The sequence below is a fragment of the Staurois parvus genome, unplaced genomic scaffold, assembly GCF_062004578.1.
Source record: "Staurois parvus isolate SC_StPar_1 unplaced genomic scaffold, SC_StPar_1.0 ptg000091l, whole genome shotgun sequence".
NCBI lineage: Eukaryota > Metazoa > Chordata > Amphibia > Anura > Ranidae > Staurois > Staurois parvus.
The window spans coordinates 5,738,469-5,753,488 of record NW_028317887.1 but is presented as its reverse complement, the minus strand read 5'-3'; the positions used below and the strand labels follow the sequence as shown (position 1 = coordinate 5,753,488).

General features: G+C 40.2%; 1 long non-coding RNA gene across 1 annotated transcript in view; it reads right to left on the bottom strand.

Annotated features, from left to right (window-relative positions):
- LOC149468197 (uncharacterized) overlaps positions 1-4,768 on the bottom strand; it is a 254,065-nt gene extending 249,297 nt beyond the window's left edge. The window contains exon 1 of the long non-coding RNA XR_016311782.1: positions 4,599-4,768. This is a non-coding gene — a long non-coding RNA (uncharacterized LOC149468197). The remainder of the gene's footprint in view (positions 1-4,598) is intronic.
- Between the last annotated feature and the right edge of the window lie 10,252 nt (positions 4,769-15,020).

Below are 15,020 nucleotides of genomic sequence, written 5' to 3'. Positions count from 1 at the left end.
AGATCTTTAATAAATTTGACCGATGAGATGCATATGATCTTGCAGTGTGCATCCCACCCTCCTACTTAAAACCTGTAGACAAAACAATCCTCTCAGTTCTATGGGCTCAGAAGCCTCCAAGACTAAAGCATTAAATCCTAAGTCTACATAAAGTTCACGAGTGTATCTCACTTTCACTGGTGTTGTCATGGACAATTTAAACAATGGGTGGTAGTGGAGCAGACAGCTTCAAAAGACCCTTTATCATGCCATTTTTAGGAAATTCTTTCAAAGCAATGACATTTTTCACTTCCTTTCTCCTTTTTTCCAAATATTGGGAGACTCAACCTTTATGCTAGCAGTGGTTAATCACTGCTTCCATGAACTGGACCACCAGTAGATTCACAGAGCACGCCACTTTATCTCTAATTAAAGTTGGTCCATGTCAGAACAGCCGGACGCAGGCCTGTACCTGGAACACCCAGGATTCTGCCAGCAAGCCCAACTTTTACCCTTTCTGAGGTTCCTACCTCCAACGAGTGACTCCACTAAACCACTCACACGGTTCAAAAGCAAATTCAAAAAAATGGGAATCTCTTGAACATACCATCTCTGTAATGTATACGTTTCTTAGCTTCCTACTCAAAAATGTTACTCCTGCATACTGTGCATAACAAAATAAAGCAGACCTACAGAACAAAAAAAAAACTAAATCCATTATTACACACATAAAGCATTTATTGCATAAAATACCAGGAATCTAGGTTTAAAATTCTCACTTTTTGGTAACTGATACCTCGTGCACTTAACCCCATGTTCCCCACAGCCTGGACGTGTGTTGGAGATGCAGATAGGCTCCTGGAGACATCCTGCAAATCCTTTGGTCTTGAGATTTATTCAAACCGTTGTGAGTAGAGGTTCAGTGCTTTACTCAAGAATTCACAGACTTCCCGATACCAAACAACCCAGCCTTCTTCCTTTTAAAACACAATACCATACCAAGAAAAACCTAAAAAAAATCAGTCCTACCACACTAGAGCAACACAGCCAAAATCAACATTGTGGAAATCTGGAAACAGTCCCTCTCACCATCCATTGCTCCATGAATAGCCAAAATAAATTAGATCAAAGGCATGGAAGACCTTATTTATTCCATTTGAGGCACACCTAATAAATTTGGGAGAACATGGTTTTATTGGAATTAATTTTCCACCACTCCTGAGCATGAAGCACTCTTGCACAGCAACTCTTTGCAAACCACATAAAAACATCTTCTCGACAGGTGGGCTATGAGCAGATGGCAGAGTCTGAACAGGAGAGAGCTCCCCTCTCCCTCTTCTTTTATTCCTCTTCCACATCCTCATTCTCACCCCACTCTAACCATAGCCTTCCTATCTCACCCCACCACATCTCTCCCAATAACTATTTAAAATCCATACACTGGATGCTATGATTTTGTCTGACATACTACATTTACAATCACATGCCATTTATCTGGAAAGGAAGAACTTTCACACAACCTCGGGGTCAATGTAAGCAGTTTATTGATCTCATGTCAATACTCTGAGCATATTGTTGATGTTTTGTCTATGCACAGAATTGACCTTTGCAGTATTGTCCTTGTTTTTCCAAAGGATTTTGGAAACCATGTTTCCAGTGTGTGACTTTTTCGCAAATAAAGAATATAAAAAAAGAAAGAGGTCTGAAGTCTCACTCACAGCCTCCAAAACAGCAGTAGTCATTAACTTTATAATTCCAGGCCAATATTATCCACAGCTCTGTTCCATATGAAAAACAAAATTAAAAATTCTGTTGCATTCTAAAGTTTGTACACCCCTGGCATATTTTGTTAATTGCATAAGTAAAAAGGAATAAACTACTACTGCAGGGAATGGTGTTTAAAAAAATGTATGCAAATGCTAATTCACAGGTTTTTTTAATGAACTTTAAAACATATGACAAAGAAAATAGTAGGTGTGGCATATGCAAAAGGTTGGACAGCTTGGTAAATTAGTATTTAGTCAGTATTCACTTCTAATGCCAAACTATTCTTAGGCTATCTTTCATGCATGTTTAAGATCTTCCCATAGATTTTCAATGATGTTAAAGGACTGTATGGGGGGAAATTTTTGAAAAGTTTTAATTTAGGAAGCATAAATAAATTATATGTTTCCCAGAGCACTTTTTCCTAAATATAGATGTTCCTGTTTTACTGTTTGAAACCTGGCATGGTAAACCCCCTTCCTGTTCAGGCCAGTTTTCAGTACTGTGATACTATGACTGACAATTACTCAGTTATGCAACGCTGTACCAAAATTAATTTTATATCATTTTTTCAGACAGATAGAGATTTCTTTTGGTGGTTTTTAATCACTACTGTGTTTTAGATTTTACTATACATAGAACAAAACATTTAAAAAAACATCATTTCCTTTAGTATCAGTTATACAACTTTACAAAAAAAATGTTTCTTCAGAAATTTAGGTTAAATCTATACTGCTAACTTTTTAGGGTAAAAAACAAATGTGTATTTTATTTAGACTATGTGAAAGTTATAGAGTGCACAAATCATTGTATTTATCAACCCTGATGCCTGAATGACCCTTTTTTGGAAAGACGATACTCCAAGGTATTTAGTAATGGTGAGTTGTTTGTTATTATTATTATACAGTATTTATAAAGCGCCAATAGTTCGCTCAGCGCTGTACATTGCAAAGGAGGACAGAACATGTGACAGAACAACAACAATACAATGCAAAACATGAGGGGATCGAGGGCCCTGCTGTTTCGAGCTTACAATCTAGGAGGGAGGGGATAGTGGTACAGGAGGAGATAGCTGTGGGGGATGGAGTGGTAGGAAGAGTGGAGGAGGTCGGCAAGTTAGCAGGGGGTGGGGTAGGCTTCCCTGAAGAGGTGGGTTTTCAGGGTGCGCCTAAAGGAGAGGAGAGTAGGTGATAATCTGATGGGTTGGGGCAGGGAGTTCCAGAGGATGGGTGACACCCTGGAGAAGTCCTGGAGGCAGGCATGGGAGGAGGAGACCAGGGAACTAGAGAGAAGGAGGTCTTGTGAGGAGCGGAGTGTGTGTGCTGGATGGTATTTGGATATTAGGTCAGTGATGTAGTTCGGGGCAGTATGGTGGACGGCTTTGTACGTCAGTGTTAGGATTTTGAATTTGAGCCGCTGCGCAATCGGAAGCCAGTGGAGGGATTGGCAGAGGGGCATGGCAGAGATGGAGCGGTTGGAAAGATGAATGAGTCTGGCAGCCGTATTCAGGATCGACTGAAGCGGGGATAGCCAGCGGCGAGGCAGGCCAGTAAGGAGGGAGTTGCAGTAATCGAGTCGTGATATGATGAGGGAGTGGATGAGCTGTTTAGTGGTTTCTGGGGTTAGGAACGTGCAGATTTTGGTTTGTTTTTAAGTTGTATTTTTTTGCCATCATTTTTAGAAAATAAGGAAATTAAATAAAATGTATTTTTTTCACATGTCGTCATTTTAGCAAATTGTATTTCCTTATACACATAGACTATGCGGTAACATAACCACAATGTCAACAAAGCTGTTATTGTCAAATAATAAAGAAATCCTCCTGCGCTCAACACTTCTAATAGCCATGTCAGCTGCTATCACCTATTCCCTATACCACAGGATATTCCAACAAATGTCAACAAATGGTGAAGCACTAAGCAAATATTCAAAGTTCAATATTAATATAGATCAAACTATAAATAAATACAGGCTGTGCTAGTAATCAAATCCATATATACATAATAACCAGTGTAATGTGAAATACATAAATGAACACTCCAGTGATTAATATGAGATACCAAACAATCAATATAATCAAAGAGATACGTGCTTAATATAAATATATATAACAATTATTAAAGTGCAAAAAATCAAATGCCTGGTCTGCCAACCTTGTGGTTAACCAGACAAATACAGTACAAAGAAAAGCCATAATCATCACAATTATGACAAATCACGGCTTGAACTATCTTGCTTTGCATGTAATGAGTCTATCTCATATATTAGTTTCACCTATTAAGTTGCATTACTGAAATAAATGAACTTTTGCACGATATTCTAATTTTTCGAGTTTCACCTGTAGATGGTGACAAATTTATATCCATAAATGTAAATCCTCCCTCTTAAACTCCAAAGAGCAGGGCCCTCCTAACCCTCTTGTATTGATAAAGCGCTGAGCAAACTGTTGGCGCTATATAAATCCTGTATAATAATAATAATAACTGTATGGTTGCCGTATTGTCTCCCATTATATTGTAAAGCGCTAAGCAAACTGTTGGCTCTATAGGAATCCTGTATAACAATAATAGCAAATGGACATTAAATAATGCAGTAGAAGTACCACTTTTGTAAAAATGGTAGAATTATAGTTTTATCTCCCTTTTTAATGCAAACTAATAGTTTGCAGGCCTTGCTTACTGTAGCTTGGCATTGTATGCTATTGCAGAGTCTGTCATCTACTAATATACTTTTCCATCCTTCATTCCCCCAGAGGTCCTCCCTCTAGCACGTAACCTGTTTGACTATTTTTAGCTCCCAAGTGAATTATTTTACATTTTCCTACATTGAACCTCATTGTACATGTAACTGCTCACCCTTTAACCTTCACTGCAGGGAAGCCTCTTTTCCAAACGTCTGGGGGTGCAATGGCTAACAGCACTGGGACTTCATGCAGAACAGCAGTACCGATGGTTCAGTGGGCACATGCCCCTCCTTCCTCCTCCTGCATTGAGAAGATTTCACTCACTGACTACACAACTTGTAATCACGATTTGTGAATGGGGAGAGAATCCTGTGACTAATCAGACTTTCGCCCATTCACAGACTGTATTACAAGCAGTGTAGGTTTACAGGAGCGCACGGCTAAGTAACAGCTAAAAGTCTGGCGTGTCAGAGATTTTAATAAGCTCTGCAGTTGTCAACAGTTGGCAACCTTTAATGGTTATTAAGGCATCATATGATAAATAGGGTCAGGCGCCTTGCAAAACTATCAGTGGACAAGTGGGAAGGTGTCCAAACCTTTGCATACAGTATGCCATTATTACTGTTTTCTTTGTTTGAAGGTTTGTGAAATAAAATGTACATTACCATTTGCAAATAAGTTGTTTTTTAACACATTGTTTCCTGCAGTAGTTGTATACTACTTTCACTTACAATACTAAAGTCGAACTAAAGTGCTGTGTGCTGGGTGGCATGCAGCCATAATGTGCAATTACAATGTCATAGCGTGGAGGATTCCTTCATCTACCTCATTTGTGTGGATGCAGGAATATGTTTGTTTAGCAACTAGCACACTTCTCCATCCGCTTCCTTTGACCAACTTTAGCAACATAATACGTACAAAATGGAAGTACACAAGTACAAAATCAGAAAAGCTTTATAGTATAATTTATAGTAAGGATCAAAGTTGTAAAGTTTGCAATAATAGTTAACTGCAGGCATTTGAAGTGCCTTCATGTAACTTTTAGCCCACGTATAACCTGAAATGCATTGGGGTAATGCACGCATTATTGCACACTTTACAGCAATGCACCAAATACCTTTATGGAAGAAAAATATATTTGAAATATATTTTTAAAATATTCTTTCCAAATACATTGCCATATATTTGAAATACTACAATTTTGGCCATATTCAATATATTTCAAAATATATTTCAATAAATTATTTATATATATATATATATATATATATATATATATACATACATACACACACTGCATGTTGAAACATGTTTTTATTACAAAATATATGAACAATATTTTAAAAAATCCATTTCAAATATACCGTATGTCTTTAAAAATACAAATCTACATTTTTTAATGCATTTACAAATATAAAAACATATGTTAAAATGACTTTTTTATGTTAAAAAAACTGAAGAATATATTTAAAAATATATATTTAAAAAAATAAATGTAAATAAAAATATATATTTATTGAAATATATTTTGAAATATATTGAATATGGCCAAAATTTTAGTATTTCAAATATATGGCAATATATTTGGGAAGAATATTTTTAAAATATATTTATAAAATATATTTCAAATATATTTTTATTCCATGTGGGTATGCAATATGGTATTTCAATGTAATTTACTACCAAATGTCTTGGTGGCCTGCATTGAAACAAAATTGTGTTTTTAATGTTTTACTTTAAAGTGGTTGTAAAGGCTGAAGGTTTTATACCTTCATGCATTCTAAAACCTTCTGTGTGCAGCAGTGGCCCCAGCCCCCTCAATATTTACCTGAGCCTCATCACAATCCAGCAATGTGAATGACAACCTCGGCTCTGCCTTCTCATTGGCTGAGACAGCAAGTAGGAGCCATTGGCTCTCGCTGCTGTCAATCACAGCCAGTCAGCCAATGAGGAGAGAGAGGTGGCAGGGCCAAGCCATGGCTCCATGTGTGAATGGACACAAGCCGCTTGCTGTGGGGGCACCCGACAGACAGGAGGAGCCAAGAGAGCCTGCGGGGGGACCCGAGAAGAGGAGAATCGAGGCTGTTTTGTGCAAAACCACTACACAGAGCAGGTAAGTATAGACAGGTTTGTTATTTTACAAAAAAAAAAAAAAAAAAAAAGAACCTTTTAGAATCGCTTGAGGTCAGGGGTGCTCAGCCTTTTGAAGAGCGAGGGCCACTTAAGTGATTTGGCAAACAGTCGTAGGCCACAATGAAATGAAATGGTTCTAAATTTAGATTTTTTTTAAATGTTGATTAGCATAATGAACATTTTCCTCCTGCAGCCGCTGAATTCCGGAGGGAAAGAAAGGAGGAGAAGCTGGCTTTTAGAGGGTGCAGTATATAACAGAACATGACAAGGAGGCCACACAGGCCTCCTTAGAGCATGGATCGGGGTTGCTATTGTGGCCCGCTGATGCTACACTAGTGGTTGGGGGCTATGTAAAAATATGTCTTATCTTACCGCCTCCAAAACTACAAATGTAAGCGAGCCCTTACTGTCCTGAGCCCCCTTTAAGGCTGCTTTCACGCTAATGGGCTGTGATTTACCAGCACCACGAGTGCAGTGCAGTGCTTCTGTGGGTTAGCTGCGCCTTGCCATAGACTTCTATTATATCTTGCGAGCTGGTGCACTTTCTGAAAGAGCACCAAAACTCCTGCATTCAAGAGTTTTGGTGTGCCTTCAGAAATCGCACCGAACCTGCAGGATTTAATAGTTGCCAACCCTGGGCATGTACTTCCCTGGTTTGAGGTTGAGGGCCACATCAGAGGGCTCCAAGGGCTACATGTGGCCCTCGGGCCACAGGTTGAGAACCCATGCTTTAGGCCAGGGGTAGGCAACCTTAAAGAGGTGGAGATCTACCTGAACAACATAGGAGAAGTCAAAGATCACCAGGCACAGTGTTGCATCCACACACCTGATTGTCTTACTACCATGTCACAATCATGTGCATTGCACAGCAATCGTGGGTTTAAATCAGGTGATGAGGAGGCAACATATCACCTCCTCACCACCTGTCAAACACACTTGGATCACTTTTCAGAGGAGCAGAAGTGCCTGCTGCACTTGTGAATGAGCCCATAGTTGCATACAGCAGTGGCACCCTTAGGGCTCGTTCACATGTAAAGTTGGGGGATGGTAAAACCCTGCTGTGGAGTCTCGGTTTTACTGCCCCAATACCTAGCTGCTGAGGCAACAACCAAAGGTGTACACATGCTGCAGCAGGTATTACACCCCCTGTTGCTTTTGGTGGATGCTACCACCTGCCATTCATGACCCACTCAAGTAAATGGGTCCACTCTGCAAGTGCCCCGCAACTGTATGCTTCTGCGGAGTCCAAGGGGTTAAAGCTGGTGATGAGAAAGCAACACAACACTGCCTGATTTAACCCCTTGTTTGCTGTACTGAACAAGGCTGCAGGGTGCTTGCAGAGCAGCCTCATTTACTTGAATGGGTCATACTTTGCAGGTACTACACCCACCAACTGTGACAGGGCATATAACTCCTGCTGCAGCTGTGACATGTGTACACCCTTGGCCACTGCAGCTAAAGGGGGTGCAGTTGGGACCCCCGCACATTACAAGATAAGGGGAAAAACCCTGGAATATGCAACAAAAATATGTACCCCAGTGTACATTGCCAAACATGGCTACCTGTAATAAATGTCAAAAAGGGCAGAAAAGTTCTATGGCTTCCCCCTGCCCTGCGCCCCATGGCACTGAGTCCAATTTTGGTCCATGGCTTACAAGTGTGGGACTCGATACGTTACTCCAGTGGCCTAATGTCTCCTTTTTTGCCTTTGCTCCCAATCACTAACAACCCCCTCTTCCCACCAGGTTTAGATCAACCAAGGGCGTTTTCTTGGTGGGTGACCAATGGTTTTTCACAGGTACGACACTTTTTTTTTTTTTTTTGTTTTTTGTATTTCAATAGTGTTTATTAGTTTTAAGCAGTATAAAACAGAGGCGACAAAACATGCCCCCACAGGGGCTATCAATTGCACCGATAAGATAAAAAACATAATAATAAAAGAAAAACAGTGCTCTAACTTCAACAAGGCAGAAGGTACGCCCACGCAGGGGCTATCAATGGCACATAGGTTACAATGACGGTAATGAAATTCTAACTGCAATTAAAGGCAACTGTCAACTATCACCCAAAAAAACTAACAGAAATGGAAAGAAAGAAAGAGAAGAGAAATAAGAGGAGAGAAAAAGAAAAAAAAGAGAAGAGGGGGCAGAGATCCAGGAGCGCCACCATCAAACGCCAGTGCCTAACGCCAGTACATCCCCATACTAGCCAAAGGAAGCGTGGGAAAGGCATATTGCAACCATGGTTCCCATATTTTCGAGAATTTACATTGGGAGTCGTTGCATATGCTCGACATCTGCTCATTAAGCATCATATTGGTCATACGATCCCGCACCCCCTGAAAAGGGACAAACGGACTCTTCCAGGCCTGAGCAATTGTTCTGGTGGCCGACAGAAACAAATAGGACGCCAGCTTCTGCTGATGAGCAAAGAGACCCGGTATGGGGCAATGAAGCAAGGCATACCGAGCATCCCGGCGTATGGATAGATGAAACAACGTGAAAAGGAGGCCAAATACACAAGACCAAAAACGGACCAGTCTCGGGCATGACCACCAGATATGCAAGACATCGCCACGATGGCCACAACCCCGGAAACATCGATCACTACAAGCGGGATTAGCCTGGGCCAAACGAGCCGGAACCCAATACCAACGAAACAATACCTTATAGGCTGCCTCCAGCGTGGTGGTATTGAATGAGCATTTAGCTATGAGTGACCAGGCCCTATTCCAGTCCTCCGGATCCACATCCACCCCCAGGTCACGCTCCCACTGAACAACATATGAAAGAGAAGTATGCGACGGGCGTCTGTTCAAGGCTGCATAAAGAAGGGAGATAAGGCCCGGGGCGCCCGGGCGCTGCTGACAAAGCTGTTCAAAGGCCGATTTCTGGTATGAAAAAGAAGAAGTGCCTCGCAGCGAGAGTAGCCAGTGCCGCAATTGAAGGTATCGAAAAAATTCCGCCGGGGGAACATCCCGGGACTCCCGAAGAAGATCCCAGGTAGGGAAGGACCGAGAAACCAAAAAGTGTCGTACCTGCGAAAACCCATGAGCCACCCACCAAGAGAACGCCCTTGGGTGATCTAAACCCGGTGGGGGTACGACACTTTTTGACCTCTCGGTCCTTCCCTACCTAGAATTCTCTTCGGGAGTCACGGGATGTCCCTCCGGCGGAATTTTTTCGTTACCTTCAATTGCAGCATTGGCTGCTCTCTTTGCAGGGCACTTCTGTCTTCCCGTACCAGAAATCTGCCTTTGAACTGCTTTGCCAACAGCGGCCGGGCGCCCCAGGCCTTATTTCCCTTCTTTATGCAGCTTTGAATAGACGCTCATCGCATACTTCTCTTTCATATGTCGTTCAGTGGGAGCGCGACCTGGGAGTGGCTGTGGATCCGGGGGACTGGAATAAGGCCTGGCCACTCATAGCTAAATGCTCATTTAATACAACCACACTGGAGGCAGCCTATAAGGTATTGTTTCGTTGGTATTGGGTTCCTGCTCGTTTGGCACAGGCAAATCCTGCCTGCAGTGATCGATGCTTTCGGGGTTGTGGCCATCGTGGTGATGTATTGCATATCTGGTGGTCATGCCCGAGGCTGCTTCGTTTTTGGTCTCGTGTGTTTGGCCTCCTTTTCACCTTGTTCCATCTCTCTATACGACGGGATGCTCGGTATGCTTTGCTTCATTGTCCCATACCAGGCCTCTTGGCTCATCAGCAGAAGTTGGCTTCCTATTTGTTTTTGTCTGCCTCTAGAACAATTGCTCAGGCCTGGAACAGCCCGTTTGTCCCTCTACAAGGGGTGCGGGACAGTATGACCACTATGATGCTCAATGAGCAGATGTCGAGTATCTGCAACGACTCCCAATGTAAATTCTTGAAAATATGGGAGCCGTGGTTGCAATATACCTTTCCCACGCTCCCCCCAGCTAGTCTGGGGATGTGATGTTGTTCGGCTTTGGCGTTCTTGGATCCCTGCTCTTGGTTTGGTCATTTTTTTCTTTCGTACTTCTCCTTCCTTCTCCCCCCCCCCCCTTTTTTTTTTCTGTTTGCTTTTGCTGTGGCAGTGGATAGCTGCCTTTAGTCTGAGTTATTATCAGTGTTATATTTATATTTTGTTATTTAAGTGCCATTGAGAGCCCCTGTGTGGGTGATCTTTTGCCCTGTTGGTGTTAGAGCACTGATTTCTTTAATTTTCTACTTCTTTTATGTGCAATTGATAGCCCCTGCGTGGGCGTGATTTGTTGCTCCTGTGTTGTTATTAATTAATAAAAACCATTGAAATACAAAAAGGGCAGAAAAGAAAAGAGAGAGAAAAGGAAGAAAGTAAGAGTATATGTCACTAATTTTACATAGCAAAAGTAATTAGCTAACATAAATTACTTACTAGTGCTGACATCACTTGCAGAGGCATCAATATCATGGCATCTGACTTCAATATTTATTTGTGAATGTATGCAACTGTGGCCTTCAGACATTAGATGCAGATTTTGTGTGGATCCCTGTTAAACAAAAAGGGCTATATACTGCAGATTGTTAATCCTTTTTTGAAAGCATATTCTTAGCCACTAACACTATCAAGGCCTAGCTACCAACATTCCAGAAACGTTTCTAGGGACACATCCAGCAAGACACTGGGCATTTATTTAAAATGTTTGTGGTTGTACAGAGGCACATTGTAAACCTTCTGTAGAATTGAATGTTACAATACTGTATAGACAGGAATATTTGTTATTAAAAAAAGGACGGAAACACAGCCAGGAAGGTATTGCTCATTTTATTATGTTCATTAGTAATTTATGTTCATTAGTAATTATTTATTTATTTGTTTAACTACCTACAACTTTACTTCCGTACACTCTAAAGTGCAACAACCCAACAGCTTTTGCATATAATATATTGATAAATACCAATTACACTGCAAACACATTTGACATAAAAAATATAGAAAACATAATTTTACAGTGACTTTCCTGCTGAGCACTGAAGTCTGTTGTGATTACTGATGGATTTATGGTTTTTGTAGTTGTAATAAAACTAGTTAGCACTCTGTCACCTAGTTAATATAGTATATACAGTTCAAAGGTCAGGAGTATAATGTACAACAAAATGTATACAGTGTACAACATAGTGAATGCAGGGCAGGGATAAGGAGTATAACATACAACAAAGAGTAAACAGTGCAAGAGTCGGGAGCATTAAAGTGTTACTAAACCCAGGACCTTGCATTCACTCTATCTGGTATCCCACAGTACACACTACATAGAATATAAATTGTTTTTTTTAAATATAAACTGCTAAATACCTTTTCTCATCAGCAGTTAGAGCAGTCTTGTGACTTCTATCAGTGTTCAGCAGAGCACTGGTTAAAGCTTGTAGGAGGAGTTTTCTTTCTGCTGTAGGAGGATGCAGAACCCTTGACTTCTGACCTGTGCTGATCACATGCATTCTCCCAAGAAAAAAAAAAAACCTCTCTAGCAATACACACTAAACTGAGCATGTGCAGAGTGTGTCCACGCGATATGTCTTATCAGGAAATAAGAGGGAAACACTGGAAGAAGGGGAGGATCAAAGAAGTCAGGATCAAACAGCTTTTTAAACAACGCAGAGGATTAATCCCTTAGGTTCCACAGTGAGTATAACAAGCATGCTTTACTGCATATACAGACTGATTTTCCTGTTGTGGATTTAGTAACACTTTAGGTACAACATAGCATATACAGTATGTGGGCCACGAGTATTATGTACAACATAGTAAATGTAGAGCAAAGGAGCTTTATGTTCAATGTAGACTATACAGTGCAGGGAACAGAAATATAATGTACAATATAGTGAATGCAGAGCAGGAATCATCAGTATTACATATAACATAGTGTATACAGTGCAGGGGTCAATGGTATAATGAACAACATAGTGAATGCTGTGCAGGAATCGTCAGTATTACATATAACATAGTGTATACAGTGCAGGGGTCAATGGTATAATGAACAACATAGTGAATGCAGTGCAGGAATCGTCAGTATTACATATAACTTAGTGTATACAGTGCAGGGGTCAATGGTATAATGAACAACATAGTGAATGTAGTGCAGGAATCGTCAGTATTACATATAACATAGTGTATACAGTGCAGGGGTCAATGGTATAATGAACAACATAGTGAATGCAGTGCAGGAATCGTCAGTATTACATATAACATAGTGTATACAGTGCAGGGGTCAATGGTATAATGAACAACATAGTGAATGCAGTGCAGGAATCGTCAGTATTACATATAACATAGTGTATACAGTGCAGGGGTCAATGGTATAATGAACAACATAGTGAATGCAGTGCAGGAATCGTCAGTATTACATATAACATAGTGTATACAGTGCAGGGGTCAATGGTATAATGAACAACATAGTGAATGCAGTGCAGGAATCGTCAGTATTACATATAACATAGTGTATACAGTGCAGGGGTCAATGGTATAATAAACAACATAGTGAATGCAGTGCAGGAATCGTCAGTATTACATATAACATAGTGTATACAGTGCAGGGGTCAATGGTATAATGAACAACATAGTGAATGCAGTGCAGGAATCGTCAGTATTACATATAACATAGTGTATACAGTGCAGGGGTCAATGGTATAATGAACAACATAGTGAATGCAGTGCATAGATCATCAGTATTACGTACAACATAGTGTATACAGTGTAAAGGTATGATGAACAACATAGTGAATGCAGTGCAGGAATCGTCAGTATTACATATAACATAGTGTATACAGTGCAGGGGTCAATGGTATAATGAACAACATAGTGAATGCAGTGCAGGAATTGTCAGTATTACATATAACATAGTGTATACAGTGCAGGGGTCAATGGTATAATGAACAACATAGTGAATGCAGTGCATAGATCATCAGTATTACGTACAACATAGTGTATACAGTGTAAAGGTATGATGAACAACATAGTGAATGCAGTGCAGGAATCGTCAGTATTACATATAACATAGTGTATACAGTGCAGGGGTCAATGGTATAATGAACAACATAGTGAATGCAGTGCAGGAATTGTCAGTATTACATATAACATAGTGTATACAGTGCAGGGGTCAATGGTATAATGAACAACATAGTGAATGCAGTGCATAGATCATCAGTATTACGTACAACATAGTGTATACAGTGTAAAGGTATGATGAACAACATAGTGAATGCAGTGTAGGGATAATCAGTATTATGTACAACATAGTGTATACAGTGCAGAGGTCAGGGGTATAATGAATGACATATATGTGTAAAAATGAGCCATCACATGATTTGCAAATTAATGAGTCAGCACAAGATTTTCATCTGAATTAGCAGCAAGCACAACGTAACACTGGCAAGTCTGCTAGGCAGAATCAGCAAACTTCACACTGCGGGACAGAATAAAATGCGGGACTGTCCTGACAAATCCAGGACAGTTGGTAAGTATATTACAGAATAGCTGAACAAATATTTAAAAAGCAAATCTGACATCACGCAGCCGTGTGTCTGCCTTTATAACAGTAAATAACTTGGAGTGTTTAAGTAATCCTACTTAAGCATTGTGTGGCCTGCATACAGTATTTTCACCCTTCCTTTTCTGCAGCTTATATAATGAGCTCTCAGTTGCATGCAAGCTATAGAACCCAGCCCAGGGAAGCCGAGCACTGGATAGTTTTTAACCACTTGAGCTCCAGAGAATTTACCCCCCTTAATGACCAGGTCTCTTTTTGCTACTCGGCGCTGCACTAATTCAACTGATAATTGCGCGGTCATGCAATGCTGCACCCAAACAAAATTTACGTCCTTTTTTTCACACAAATAGAGCTTTCTTTCGGTGGTATTTGATTATCTGTGCGCTTTTTATTTTTCACGCTATAAACATAAAAAGGCCAAAAATTTTGAAGAAACACAGTATTTTTTACTTTCAGCTATAAATAATATATAGTAAACTCAAAGTTGGTTATAAATTTAGGCCAAAATGTATTCTGCTACATGTTTTTGGTAAAACAAATCCCAATGAGTGTATATTGATTGCTTTGTGTGGAAGTTATAGCGTTTACAAACTATGGTATAAATACTGCAACTTACGACATTTTTCTGCTATACAGCGCTGTGCTAGTTTAACGGACAATTGCGCGGTCATGCAATATGGTACATAAATGAAATTTACATCCTTTTTTTCCCCACAAATTGAGCTTTCTTTTGGTGGTATTTGATCGCCTGTGCGGTTTTTATTTTTTGCGCTATAAAAAAAAGACTGACAATTTTGAGGGAAAAAAAACAATATTTTGGACTTTTTGCTATAAAACATGTCCAGTAAAAATAAAAATGCAAAAATCAAATTTAGTCATAGATTTCTGCCAAAATGCATTCTGCGACATGTCTTTGCTAAAAAAAAAAACCCAATACGTGTAAATTAATTGGTTTACGTGAAAGTT